At 38.8% G+C, this 15,807-nt stretch overlaps 1 pseudogene; it reads left to right on the top strand.

The window, feature by feature from the left end:
* Positions 1-4,155: 4,155 nt before the first annotated feature.
* Positions 4,156-4,282, top strand: LOC125103332 (uncharacterized; annotated as a pseudogene).
* The last annotated feature ends 11,525 nt before the right edge of the window (positions 4,283-15,807 follow it).

A 15,807-nucleotide genomic window follows, 5' to 3' on the forward strand; every position in this document is an offset into this window, starting at 1 on the left:
GTATTTTCTAAACCCCATCTTGCTCCTCACCCATAGCTTTTCAAACTTTTTCACAAGGGAGTTTCTAAGGACAGAGTATGTAAGATTCATGATAACAAGGTGTTTATTTAGTTTTTGCTATATCACCAACTCTAAAATAATACTGTTTCAGTATAATGGGGCCTCCACAAGTAATTTTGAGTGAATTACTTAAATAGGGTTAGAAATCACAACAGTGCCAGGGATCATCTCCTAAGCAACCCATGCCAGGCATGATATTTATAGTTATTTTTGAGATTTTATATTCATCTTTTAATTTTTCAGATTTTTGCATTATATTTGTATACAATAATGTACAATCTAAAAATACATAAATATCTTGAATTACTTAGGATTTTAAAAGTTCATTCAAAGGTCTGTGTAAAAGTTGTGTTTAGGTAGATGCTCCTTCCCTCCCCCCTTTGTTTTTAGATGCTCCTTTTTTGTTCTGTGTCTAGGGTAACCCAGACACAATGAATGAACTCTTCAGTGTGGACAAGAAAGATTTACTGGTAGGACATTGCTTAAATGCCCCAGCAGGGCATACAAATTCACCCACCCTTTTCCTTTTGCTTGATTTTTCTAGCCTCATCTCCTCCTGTTTCTGTCATAGAATTTACTGCTTTAATCATACACATATGAGTTTTAGTAGGATGAAATTCAGTCACAGAACAATTACAAAATTAAAACTACTGGAATGTCAAGCAACACAGTTTAACAGAGTAAAGGTATAAAGTTTGTAATAATAGTATGTTATTGTTAGAGTCAGTGCCTCTTTATTGGATTTATTTCTCTCTGTCCTAATAGGTGATAGAATGGAGTGATGGAGAGGGAATCCAGAACCAGGATGTTAAGGTTCACATGCTCTAGTACAACTACTTGTGCACATTGGAGAAAATTACTATCAATCTTATCTTCCATGAAATGAAAAAGATACATATCCTGAGTTTTGTTTTGAGAATTAAATGAAATTATGTGTCTAAAAGACCTAGCAGTGCCTGGAATGTAGTAAGTGTTCAAGATATATTAGCACTTATCGTCAATACTAGCTCCATACTCCAAGCTAATGGCCACATATTGCTTTTAGGTACTTGTTTTCTGCAAACTATAAATAGAATGTATTTTTTTTCTTTTATAACACTTCTATTTCATGAAGAGCTTGACCTCTCTTTAGATATGTAGATCATTGTTGCACTGGACCTTCTATGACATCTGACTATGAGACTAGTTATAGAAAACATAGCCCCAGAATATACCAAGTTCTTGGTAGCTTAGACAAAGAAAACTGAAGTCATTTTAAGATTTCCTGGTGTTAAGGTATTTTATTACCTGGGAGCTTGTAAGAAAGCATTTTTGTTTCCTTATATTTCCTATGTAACGGATGTTGATTGTGTCGTTCATATTATTTATCTATTTGTGTAATATCTCAGCTCCTGAACATAGGAAGAGTATAGGAGAAGATTTAGGCAGCAGTAATGTTAGAGGTCACCAATGACTGTTTCTTCTATGAAATTTCCAATGGTGCCATCAATGGTAAATGAAGTTGTTTTTGTTTTTTGACCTTGGATTATGAGCAGAAGTAAAAATGAAGCATATTACCCTCATAACCAACCAACTAGTTATCAAAGCTCTACCTCATATCCAGTAAATTTGTCAGGAAGTAGGTTGCTTTGATTACAATGATTTTAGCTACTTTGTAAAAGTGACTGAAGTTTTAATGTTAACAGCCTTAAGTTTTGTTGTGCATGGGTCAAATAATAAGCATTATATAATGTTTTATGCCTGCCACTCCATTCACTGTACATTGTGTTGTCCTTGAGTATTATACAGGCGAAGAAGGAAACAGAAGGTAATATGTGGAAGTGAGAAAAAGATTAAAATAATCTGGTGTCACAAAGATTCACAGTTTCCCTGAGGATTAAAACTAGAAATAGATTTATAGTTCTGTGTCAAAGACTGTCTATGAAAGTTTAGATATAAGGGAGTCTTATAGCAAACCCACGATAAAACAAGAACAGTATGACAAAAGATTTAAGAGGAACCAAATTCAAACAAACATTTAAATACATCCAGACTATGTCACATGTAGTTATTTTGGGGGTCAAGTGAGTGTAGTGATTAAAAAAAAAAAATGTTATTAAAGGGGCGCCTGGGTGGCACAGTGGGTTAAACTTCTGCCTTCGGCTCAGGTCATGATCTCAGGGTCCTGGGATTGAGCCCCGCGTCGGGCTCTCTGCTCAGCAGTGAGCCTGCTTCCCCCTCTCTCTCTGCCTGCCTCTCTGCCTACTCGTGATCTCTCTCTGTCAAATAAATAAATAAAATCTTTTAAAAAATGTTATTAAAGTAACCTTCACTGAAATAATTTGGGTCAACCAAGAGTTGACTCTATTTTTGATGTTCTTCTGTCTTTGAATCTCCCAGTGAGATGCAAACTACTATTTTCAGGCAGGGTACAGCTTTTATTATATACATGAGGTAACTGGATTTGAAGACAACTTGTCAGGAACTCCATCTTGCATCTCCCTTGCCCTAATCCTTAGCACAGTTTCTGGCACGTGAAAAAAGTTTCTATATTTGGTATTGATGCATGAGAGGTGTCTTGTTATGAACTGGGGTAGGGAGAAAAGGAAAGCTTTGCAGCAACGTAATCATTTTTCAAATAAAAACATCTGATATGAGAGCAAAGTAACCTTGATTCTAATGAGCATGCAAGCCTTATTTTGTCTGAAGAAATATATTAATGACATTTTGATCCCCCATACAATTAGTCTCTAGACTGTGAAGAGTGCTTGCTTTATATCCCCTCTACTGAGTGACGATAAGAGGACTTGTGTAGGTGGTTCTCAGGGGACACATATGCTGCCATGGTGGCCTGAAGTGTGGCTCTGGATGTTGATGTGACTTCAGGTGTGTGGTGGGTATAGGAGCACCTGCTGACAGCCATGCTATTTAGACCATGCTGGTCCTATGGATTCTACTTAAAATCTTTTAGTGTAGCTTAAACCTCTGGATTCATTTATCTCTGAACCTATGATTATACTTCTATGTTGTTTTATGCCTTCTGATTTATGTTCATTTTGGTAATAAATCCTCACCTAAACACAAACAACTTTAGGATTTCAACCTCATCCCTCAGATTGAGCAAATCATTTTTTGAAAATTGGAAAAATAGGTAGCTTCCATTTTATTTAGAATTCAACATTTTACTCTTCTGTAACTGTCCTACATTGAAATAATTGTATTTTAATGTCTAATTTAGAAAAAAAAAATTTAGGGGCACCTGGGTGACTCGGTGGGTTAAAGCCTCTGCCTTCGGCTCAGGTCATGGTCCCAGTGTCCTGGGATCGAGCCCCACACCGGGCTCTGTGCTCTGCAGGGAGCCTGCTTCCACCTCTCTCTCTATCTGTCTGCCTCTCTGCCTACTTGTGATCTCTGTCTGTCAAATAAATAAATAAAATCTTAAAAAAAAAAAAAAGAAAAGAAAAAAAAATTTAGTCTTTTATTTCATTAATTGTCATCTGATTTGGGCATCAAGTTAAGACTTTACTTTTGTTTATTAATCTCATTGATATTGATTTACATCTGTGGTTTTGTGATTATATGAGTGAAAATTTTCTCTTAATAGTAAGAGGTATACATGAAGAAGATGGTTTATTTTTTTTTAAGATGGATTTATTTATTTGAGAGAGAGATAAAGAGCACATGTGAGGAGAGGGGCAGTGGGAGAAAATCTTTCAATCAGATTCTCTGCTGATCAGGGAGCCTGACAATGTGGGGGGCTTGATCTCACAACCCTGAGATCATGACATGAGCAGTAAACAAGGGTCCAAATCTTAACTAGCTGAGACACTCAGGCATCCCAAAGAAGGTAGTTTAAATGATGTTGTTGTTTTCTTTTGCAAAAATAAAACTTGGTTTTTATTGTAAATAGTTTAATTGTTCATTATTGGGTCACTCACCTCAGAAAGTCAAATATAAATTACTTATTAATGGATAAATAGACACAAGGAAACCAATGTAATAAATCAAAAGGTTATTAGTGGAAAAGGTGGTTTTATATGACAAGTTAGCTAGAAATTCCTCCCTCTCTTTCTTCACCAAATCCTGGAGAACTACAAGATTTATAATTCTTTACTACGCTTTGCGCAGTGGCAGTATCATAGCCAAGGAGGTTTATCCGAGGCATGATTATTGTTAATTGAAAACTTTTCCCAATTCTTTACTAAGTTGAAGGAATAGAATTGGAAAGAAAAGACCATGGGCTGCCACTACAGAGAAGTTATTAGGTAAGTGTCCCCAGCAGCCTGAGCAAAAGCAGGTCTGAGAGGAAAAGCAGGAGTTAAGACTTTCTTTTAATTTTCATAAACCAATCAGAACAAGTTTTCCTTAATCTCATCAAACAGTTCACTTTCGGGGCGCCTGGGTGGCTCAGTGGGTTAAGCCGCTGCCTTCGGCTCAGGTCATGATCCCAGGTCCTGGGTTCGAGCCCCACATCGGGCTTTCTGCTCAGCAGGGAGCCTGCTTCCTCCTCTCTCTCTGCTTGCCTCTCTGCTTACTTGTGATCTCTGTCTGTCAAATAAATAAATAAAAGCTTTAAAAAAAAAAAACAACAGTTCACTTTCTCTCCTTTGGGGAATTTATTAATCTGAATCATCTCACTGATTTTTCAAAGCATCCTATTGCAGCTCTCTCATTTACCTTAAGAGAGCTAAACATCATCTACATAGCCACAACATCTTTCTTTCTTTCCAGCCCAGATCCCTCACTTAAAAACAAGACTCAAACAGCTATTTATATGAATTTTACATATCTCACAGTTATCTTAAGTTGAGCATGTCTAAAAATAGTTTTCATCTTCCTTCACTCCAAAGAAAATTTGATGTAACCTTCCCTTATATGTTAATGGCATATTCATATTTTCAGACCAAAAGTTTTGGAGTTTCCTGATTACTCTCTTTCTCTTGAAGTCTACATAGAATCTCTCAAAAAGTTATATCAATGCTACTTTATAACCTATCCAGGATCCAACCATGTCTGGCCACCTCCACCGCTATAACCAGAGTCGTTGTCCAAGCTACACAGAGTGGGTGCTTCTAGTGTTCCGCACACATCTCCCTGGATCCCTTTGCCATTTGCTGTGCGCAATGCCTCATTGATTGCTTCTACCTCTCCACAGTCTCTTCGTTAGAGGCTGCTGGAACCTACTGCTGCCTTCCCTCAGGGAGAGGGACCTGCCTGGAAAGTTATGCACTCTTCTTACCCCTATAGTCAGTCTTGAGAAATGAAAATGGAGGAAGGGATATAAATCATGTAAGAACATGGTATTCCTTTCTAAATACACTACTGGCTTATCACCCCATTCAGAATAAAAGCCAGAATCCTCCAATGGCCTCTAAAGGCACCTCTCCCTGCCCTCCAGCAGATTCCCCCACTGTCATGCTCTCTGAATATGCAAGTCACACTCTCTCCATCAGTGCCCTAGTGCTCAAAGCCCCTTTGATCTAGTGCCTTTCTTCCTAACATCAACACAAAGTCCTCCCCCATTTTCTCCAACAATTGTCTCAAAATGTCCTTCTCTGTGAGCCTTCCCTGACCACTCTGCTGAAAATGTCAACTCCTTTGTTGCACTTCCTAACTCCCTTCTGTACCCCATTTTCCTCCATAAAATTGAACACCATCTGATATATTTATTCTCACCTAGATGAATGTGTACCTCACAAGGACTGGGGCTTTTGTCTTTGATTTTTTTTTTCATTAGAGTATCACCAAAGCTTCAGAAAGGACCTTAAAATACATATACAACACATATATTTTTTTGAGTGAATAAACACGAGAATGAATGAATTTAAAGCTATCATGACTTACTAATTTTGTGTTATTTCATGTTGGAGAGTTGACTTCAGGGTCTCCTCAGAAGAATTTTGACACCTTCATGTCTGCTGCAACTCCCTGGTCTGCTCAGTTATGTTTCCTGGCAACCCAGAATGCTGGTAGTTTCTGTCTTTGATGATGTGCCTTCTATCTATTTTTGAATTCTTTTAAGTAAATGTTCCATTTCAACTCCTCTTGCCAGCTGCTTTTAAGTAGCATCCTCTCACACTGTGTATGCATCCAGCTGAGAGGATTGTTCTGGAGAACATTACCCTTACTCTGGTAAATGAATGCTTTTTTTTTTTTTTTCTCTGTCAATTAAGACTTTCAGGTAAATGTTCTCTATATACACCTACCTTACTGATGATGTCTGTGTTCTACGTGTTTTAGGAAGAACACTTGTTTACATTTTGTACAATAATAAAAGCCAACACTTAATGAGAGCTTATGTTGTAAGAACTACTATGCAAACTCCCCTCTCCACATTCTTTTTGTTTTCACAACAGTCCTGCAAGTTACATCATTAACCGCATCCTCATATTTTTTCTTTTTTTTTTTAAGGTTTTGTTTATTTATTTGACAGACAGATCACAAGTAGGCAGAGAGACAGGCAGAGAGAGAGGAGGAAGCAGGCTCCCCGCTGAGCAGAGAGTGCGATATGGGGCTCAATCCCAGGACCCTGGGATCATGACCTGAGCTGAAGGCAGAGGCTTTTTAACCCACTGAGCCACCCAGGTGCCCCACCGCATCCCCATATTCTTATTTGAGATTTTATGTAACTTAGATCATTAAAACCGTGTAGTGATTTTTGTGTATGGCTTTTGTTAATTAGCATTATACCACTAGAAAATTCCCATGGTATTAAAGTGCCTTATAAGCCATGATTTTAATCATAACAAAGTATTCAATGTTGTCAATGTACTTTATTTTACTATTCTATTTTTGTACATGTAGATTATTTCCCACTTTTGTTATTTTTGTTGTTGATTAAAGATTTTATTTTATCTTTTCCAGTAGTCTCTACACACAACAGGGGGCTCAGTCTTACAGCCCCCAATATCAAGGATCGCATTCTCTACTGACTGAACCAGCCAGATGTCCCTGTTTTTCTTAGTATAAAAACTATCATTGTAAAACACTGAAATGGACTTTTTGTGCATTTACTTTTACCATTGTTTTGTGTCTTAGCCTTAGGATGAATTATCATGATCATGATGTGTATTGTATACTTTAAAGTCTTTTCTGTTTTTTCTTTTTTTATTTTCTAGGAATGATCCTTGTCTTTGGCTCTGAAAATATGGGTAGGTAGCACAGAAATTAGTTATAGGATTTAGTGCCCATAGGATAAAAGTAATCGGCTTCTCAGGTGATACTAGGCCTGGTTCTGAGAGTTGAGAAAGCATACTTCTACGAGTGTTCATACTTCATACTACATAATGTAGAATGTGATATTTATACAGTGGGTAGAAGCTACACTCCTTGAAGTCAAGTCTTATTTTTCTTGTCATTACAGGAATAAACTTTAGAAAATTGTTCTTATTTGAGTGCTCAACAATAACAGATGGTGTAACTACAAAGAACAAATTGATACAGGTAATCCTATTGTGGCTGGAGAAAAATGTCATTGTCCGGATGTTTAACTCTGCCACTTTGAATTTATCTTAGGGCATATTTTAGAAAATTCTGCATAAAAAATTGTGAGCATAATATTTAAGAATCCTGTATAAATTTTGTTTGCATCACTGAGTTCGGGCAACTATCTCAACCCACCAAGTTCTAGGTTAAATTTCTGGAGAAGTACCAGGGATTCAGAAATTCTACCTTGTGTTTAAGTGGGAAGTTTGTGCTTCAACAATTAACTATGTTAACCAGAATTTTATGAAGGTCACTCTCTCTGTCATAGGTTTTGTTTGTTTGTTTTAAGAATATGAGGATTATGTTTGTGATACTACAATACTGTGGAATTTGCATCAATCTGTTTTTTGGTCTCAGAGGAAAGAGTTAAAGGAAGCTCAAAAATAACAACTGCTCCCCCCCCATGGTTGATGCATTTTGTGTTTTACTTTACATTATTGTTTATATGTGAACCATTTCAATATTTGCCGAACAGTTAGGTTTAGGCTGCTAAGATACAGACATAAGAGTAATGGTCTTACAGTGTAAAAGGCATCTGAGTAATACAAGGAAGAAATTGCAAACATATAAAACAAAAGGTCAGGTAGTCCTGATGGTTAGTTTATGGGGTTAAAAAATGGTAAAAGGAGATATAATGAACTCATGAGTCAAGCAGAGACATCTAATGTAAAGGGAATACAATATTTAACCTACTCATATACCAAAAAAGAGACCTGTGACAATATGAGAAAAAGCAATCTGTGGTTGCCATAGAAAGGCAAGTGATTGAGCACATCACTGAGGTATGTACAAGGGCCATGGCAGGAACTGGGCATATCATGTCTTTGTGCTCGTCCATCTAGGGTATTCCAGAATATCACTTAATAAATGTTTTAAAGAAATGGGTTGGGTAAATATATACCATGGAATACAATGGGTATAGGGTTTAGCCCCAGTTACATGTTGACAAAAATAATTTCATTGCATAATACATACTTCTTAGTTCACAGAAGACAGAAAGAAGAATCCAGAATCTCCTGAGAAGAGGAAAAAAAAATTAAATCTTCAGAAGTCCCTAGGAAAACATTAATTGCCCTGATAAGTTAATACCTTTCTAAAACCTAGCTCTTCAGCTTCTAGGCTCAGTTACAGGGTTTGGTTCAGTTAGTACACAGAGAACACATCCATTTCTCAGGAGCTGACTAACATTAACAAGTTCAAGTGAATCATCTATAAAACATAATGCCAACTCATTAATATACAATAAGAAATAATTGTTGCAGGAACTGTAATACTTTAGTTTCCTTGATTTGCGAATTCTCCTTATAGCAAACCTACATGGAAATCCAAATTATAATTAGATCATTTTATTAATTTATGAAACAAATTACTGTTACAGTGAAATGGAAATACTCAAAGCCCATTTTATCACTGTATCATCTCTATTTTATTTGGGGAATGAAATCATAATCAGAGGCCAATTTATTAATGTACCCTGTGAAATCACTGTCAGAATGGCCAAAAGACTTAAACCCAATACAATCAGCTTACTTTCTTCCCGAAAGGAATGGCAGGACTGATAATAATCAAAAAGTTGTGCTCTGGGCCAAGGATTAGGACATAGGGAGTTACATAAACTGAATGTTTAATGATATCAGACTAGGATAACTTAATAAAATCGTTACACAATATATTTGACCATGCTAATGTGACTAGATGTACTTGAGGTCTTACATTAGGGTCACTTTTGCCCTGAAGAATACTTGTATTCTTCCCTCAACATAACCCCAGCATCCCAAAGAACCTCCCTAAAGCCTTGATAGCTCTTTTCTCAGTGAGTACTTGGACTCTGCTAGATAAACTGTTTCTATTCTATGCCTACTTTCCAGTCAACATTTTCCTCATTGACTGTAGTTATTACTAGAATACGACTCTAGGACTAACTTCTTCAAAAAATGAGATAAATTTCCCTTCTAAAACCATAACTTTGGTTTTCAAGTGGTTAATCTAGTTAGCCCTTTCTGAAAGTAATTACATAATTCAAAAATTTGTAACAAATATGTAGGATAATGACTATCTTCCTAGGTCTATGAGTGAAGAGAAATTAGAAATAGCAAGATTAATGCTTTTTGTCATTTAAAAAGAAATATTGCAGTATCTCAATACTTCAGTAATTTGAGTGCCCTGCACTAGTATCCAAGGTGCCTGGCTTATGAAATCATCTAAATTCATGTGCCTTGAACTATTGGCTGTCCATACATCTCTTCAGATCATATTGGGAAAAAGAAAGAGTGCATGAGTCAGGGGGAAGGGTGAAGGGGGAAGCAGACACCCCACTCTGTGTGGAACCCTATACAGGGCTCAATCTCAGGACCCTGACTGAGATCATGACCTGAGCTGAAAGTAAGAAGCAGATGCTTAACCAATGGAACCACCCAGATGCCCCTCTTTAAAAATTTATTTATTTATTTGACAGACAAAGAACACAAGTAGGCAGAGAGACAGGCAGAGAGAGAGAGAGAGGAGGAAGCAGCTCCCTGCCAAGCAGAGAGCCTGATGCGGGACTCAATCCCAGGACCCCAAGGTCATGACCCAAGCCGAAAGCAGAGGCTTAACCCACTGAGCCACCCAGGTACCCCAGATGCCCCCTTTTAGATCGTATTTAAAATGTTGTGTATAGGGCGCCTGGGTGGCTCAGTGGGTTAAGCCGCTGCCTTCGGCTCAGGTCATGATCTCAGGGTCCTGGGATCGAGTCCCGAATCGGGCTCGCTGCTCAGCAGGAAGCCTGCTTCCCTTCCTCTCTCTCTGCCTGCCTCTCTGCCTACTTGTGATCTCTCTCTGTCAAATAAATAAATAAAATCTTTAAAAAAAATAAAAAATAAATAAAAATAAAATGTTGTGTATAGGGGCGCCTGGGTGGCTCAGTGGGTTAAAGCCTCTGCCTTCAGCTCAGGTCATGATCCCAGGGTCCTGGGATCGAGCCCCACATTGGGCTCTCTGCTCAGTGCAGAGCCTGCTTCTCTCTCTCTCTCTCTCTCTGCCTGCCTCTCTGCCTACTTGCGTTCTCTGTCAAATAAATAAATAATAAAATCTTTAAAAAATAATAAAATAAAATAAAATGTTGTGTATATTTTTCTTTGTAAAAATGATATGCACAGTTTTCATTTACTTGATTATATTGACAATACATGACCTTCAGGACTTTGTGACACTGCCTGAGACACCATTACTTCATTGCGCCAAATGTACTATTTATCTAATAGGTAATACTTCTAGCAAAAAAAATATAGTCACTTCAAACATTTGGAGTATATTGCTACAAGGTATTGGTAGTGGTCATCAATTTCAAACATAAAAAAGGTGAACATATATTTTAAAAAGATAGCCAAGTGAATTCTACCAAACATTTAAAGAAGAGTTAATACCTAGTCTTCTCAAACTATTACAAAAAGTAGAAGAAGGAAAACTTCCAGATTCATTCTATGAGGCCAGAATTACCCTGACACTGAAACCAGATAAAGGTCCCATTAAAAAAGAGAAGTACAGGTTAACATCTCTAATGAACCATGAATGTAAAACTTCTAAATAAAATACTAACAAACTGAACCCAACAGTACATTAACGGAGTCATTCACCCTGATCAAGTGGGATCTATTCCTGGTTTGCAAGAGTGCTCAATATTTGCAAATCAATCAACGTGTCATACACATTAATAACAGTGTAAGAACCATATGAGGCTTTCAATAGATGCAAAAAAGCATTTGACAATGTACAACATCCATTCATGATAAAAGTCCTCAAAAAAGTAAAATTACAGTGAACATACCTCAACATAATCAGCACCATATACAAAAATCCTACAGCTAATACCATCTTCAATGGGGAAAAAGTGAGAGCTTTTCACTGCAGTCAAGAACAAGACAGGGATATCCATTCTCAGCACTGTTAATTAACACAATATTGGAAATCCTAGCTATATCAAGTGGATAACAAATAGAAATATAAGGCATCCAAATTGGCAAAGAAGAAGTCAAAATTTTACTATTTACCCATGGCACAATACTCTATATGGAAAACCCAGAAGATGCTCCCCCCCAAAATTGCTAGAACTCATACATGAATTCAGTAAATTTCCAGGATACAAAATCAATATACAGAAATCTGTTGCATCTCTATACACCAACACTGAAGGAGGAGAAAGGGAAATTAAGGAATTAATCCAATTTACAATTGCACCGAAAATCATAAGATACCTAGGAATGAACCTAACCAAAGAGGTGAAAGACTTGTACTCTGAAAACTGATGAAAGAAATTGAAGAGGACACAAAGAAATGAAAAGACATTCCATACTCATGTATCAGAAGAACAAATACTGCTAAAATATCTATACTACCCAAAGGAGTCTACATTTTTAATATAATCCCTATCAAGGCACCATTTTTCACAGAACTAGAAAAAAAACAAACCTAAAACGTTTATGGAGCCACAAAGACCCGAATGGACAAAGCAATCTTGAAAAAGAAAAGCAAAGCTGGAGGCATCACAGTTCTGCACTTCAAGTACTATTACAAGCTATAGGGATCAAAACAGTATGGTACTGGCACAGAAATAGACATAGATCAATAGAACAGGGTAGAAAATCCAGAAAGGAACACACAACTATGTTGTCAATTAATCTTTGACAAAGCAGGATAGAATATCCAATGGAAAAAAGACCATCTTTTCAACAAATGGTGTTGGGAAAACTGGAAGGTGACATGCAAAAGAATGAAACTGGACCACTATCTTACATCATGCACAAAAATAAATTAAAAATGGATTAAAGAGGGGCACCTGGGTGGCTCAGCAGGTTAAGCCTCTGCCTTTGGCTCAGGTCATGATCCCAGGGTCCTGGGATCAAGCCCCGCATTGGGCTCTCTGCTCAGCAGGGAACCTGCTTCCCTTCCTCTCTCTGCCTGCCTCTCTGCCTACTTGTGATCTCTGTCTGTCAAATAAATAAATAAATAAATAAATCTTTAAAAAAAATGGATTAAAGACCTAAGTAAGAGGCAGGAAACCATCAAAATCAAAGAGGAGAACACAGTCAGAAACCTCTTTGACATTGACTGTTATGACTTCTTATTAGATATGTCTCCTGAGTCAAGAGAAAGAATAGCAAAAAATAAGCTACTGGGACTTGATCAAGATAAAAGCTCCTGCATAGTGCAGGAAACAATCACCAAAATTTAAAGTTAACCTATGGAATGGGAGAAGACATATGCAAACAACATATCTGATAAAGGGTTATGATCCAAAATATATAAAGAACTTAACAAACCCAACACCCCAAAAATGAACAATCCAATTTAAAAAACAGGCAGAAAACATGAATAGACATATTTCTCCCAAGAAGACATACAGATGGCCAACACACACATGAAAAGATGCTCAACATCATTCATTAGGGAAATACAAATCAAAGCCACAGTGAGATACCACCTCACACTAGTCAGAATGGCTAAAATCAACAACACAGGAGACAACAGATGCTGGTGAGGATGTGGAGAAAGGGGAACCCTCTTGCTCTGTTAGTGGGAATGCAAACAGGCGCAGCGGCTCTGGAAAACAGTATGGAGGTTCCTCAGAAAGTTATAAATAGAACCAACTTATGACCCAGCAATTGCACTTCTGGTGTTTACCCAAAGTGTACAGAAATACAGATTCAAAGGGATACATGTACCCCAATGTTTACAGAAGCATTATCAACAACAGCCAAATTATAGGAAGAGCCCAAACGTCCATTGAATGAATGAATGAATAAATGAAGATGTGGTATATATGTACATATAAGTGTATCTACATGTATATGTGTGTATATATGCCTGGTGGAATATTACTTAGCCATAAAACAAATGAAATCTTACCATGTGTAATTTTGTGGATGGAACTAGAGACTATTAGACTAAGCAAAGTAAGTCGGTCAGAGAAAAGACAGACAGGATTTCAGTCATATGGGGAATTTAAGAAACCAAACATGAACATTAGGAAAAAAAGAGAATGAGAGGCAAACCAAGGAACACACTGTTAACTCTAGACAGCAAACTGACAATTATCAGAGGAGAGGTGGGAGGAGGGTGGAGGAAGTAGCTGATGGGGATTAAGGAGTACACCTGTTATGATGTGCATGGGGTGTTTTAAGTGTTGAATCACTATACTATACACCTGAAACTAATATTACATTGTATGTTAACTAACTGGAATTTAAATAAAAACTTAAACAAAAAATAAAAAAAATTAAAATAAAAAAATAGCCAAAAATATAAAAGACCACACAGAATGAAAGCAAATGTAGCAAAAGTTTTATGAAATGAAGTATAAATTAGAAACATCACATAAGGGGCGCCTGGGTGGCTCAGTGGGTTAAGCCGCTGCCTTCAGCTCAGGTCGTGATCCCAGGGTCCTGGGATCGAGCCCCGCATTGGGCTCTCTGCTCGGTGGGGAGCCTGCTTCCCCCCTCTCTCTGCCTGCCTCTCTGCCTACTTGTGATCTCTGTCTGTCAAATAAATAAATAAAATCTTTTAAAAAAAATCACATAATCCAAATATATTATTACACATTGATAAGAGTGGAATAGCTAATAAAGTTATAACAGCTCTTGTCAACTGTGAGCCAAACAAGACAGCGTGAAATAAAAGGAAGGAAAGAGGGGAAACAAGATGGCGGGGAAGTAGGAGGAGGCGCCCTTTCAACCTGTACCCTAAAGTGAGCTGATTACCTTCCAAAGAACTCCGATCACCCACGAAATCAGCCTGAGATCAGAATTATACACGTCTGGATCTCTACAGGAGCAGAAGACACCAGTGGGCAGGTAAAGCGGAGTGGGAACGTTGGACTGATATCGGAAGATAAACAAAATGGGGAGGGAGCCATCAAAGGTGACCCATTGGAAAGTAATATCCCAATACGAGAGTGCCCTGTGTCTGGGGACCAGCATTAACTTGGAATCTGGTAGAAAGTACTCAAAAAGAGCAAAGGATCACAGGGGGGAAATTGTGGGAATCGGGGCGGCTAGGGACAGGGGCTTAAATCCCCAGATCCAGGACAGACACCCCCCTGGTACAGAGTCAGAGAGAGTGTGGCGGAGAAACCAGGTCTTGGTCCCTGAGCTACCAGTGCGCCTGAGAGCCCATGAGGTCTGGCTCCCGTGAGGGGCTAGGAGCCTCGCCAGCCACAGAAGCACAGCCTTTTTGCAGTCCCCACACGAGTGCTGTGCCGTGCTACCAGAGTCCGAGTCAAGCCCCGCGCCCTCCCCTGAGAGAGGTGTGCACAGGTGCCAGACTGGTGCTCTCGGACCTGGAAAGACCAGGCACTCCCATCCCAGGCCAGCGGGAAAATCTCAGTGTGCAATCGCTGCTTGGAACCTCTCTGGCAATCTGGAGCTGCCCAGAGAGCCGCCACTGCCGTGGTTTTGGGTACAAGCAAAAAATCCTGCGTCACCAGGGACTCGGAACCTGCTCTGCCCGCGGCCAAGGGGGAATTTATTTGGGCTCTGCAGCCAGACTGAGGCTTCTCTCTGAGAGGGAAGTCAGTGTTATGCCCCAATAATGTGTCCGTGATTAAAGGAGCGAGACTGATACAAAGCAAAGGTCAAGCAAAGCTTTATTTCACGCCAAGCATCAAGAATCTAATGGAACTTTCGGGGCCACACCTCTTACAAGAGAGGGCGACCCTTCTCTTTCACAGACTAGCTTTTAAGGGCAAAGTCCATGTGGTCAGGCCTGGCCACACACAGGTGGCCAATGAGATTGTAACACACACAGGAAACTCCACAGTGATGCTAGGTGACCAATTGAGTTACCATTGACCCTAGTAGACATTTGAACCAGCCTATTACACCTTGATTGGGATTGGCGCCCAAAGGGCGGGGCCCATACTCCTTGGTAACCAGGGAGACAGTATGCATCCCCCCACTGATCGGAGGTCTCCACCTGGCTGAACCACCTTTGTATCTGGGCTTTGTTACCTGAAGCTGGTTTCCGGGACTTGTCTCCAAGTAAATCCCCTGGGGGAAGGGGAGCAGGGACAGTTTCTAAATAGGTCCTTACATTCCCCCCTTTTCATTGGAGACTAGTCAAATCTTTGACTTTTCAGCCAGTTCTATACCCTCCTTTTAACAGCTGCTAGAAACAGTAAGTTAAGCCCCCCTTTTTAATTAACAATTGCTTATACCTCCCGCCTCTATCTTAACAACAGGGCCAACAATGGACTTAATGAACTCATTGTTTTTTGAGTCTTAGTTTTAGTCCATGATTGGCGGAGTCCAT

Source organism: Lutra lutra, chromosome 6 (genome assembly GCF_902655055.1).
Source record: "Lutra lutra chromosome 6, mLutLut1.2, whole genome shotgun sequence".
Classification (NCBI taxonomy): domain Eukaryota; kingdom Metazoa; phylum Chordata; class Mammalia; order Carnivora; family Mustelidae; genus Lutra; species Lutra lutra.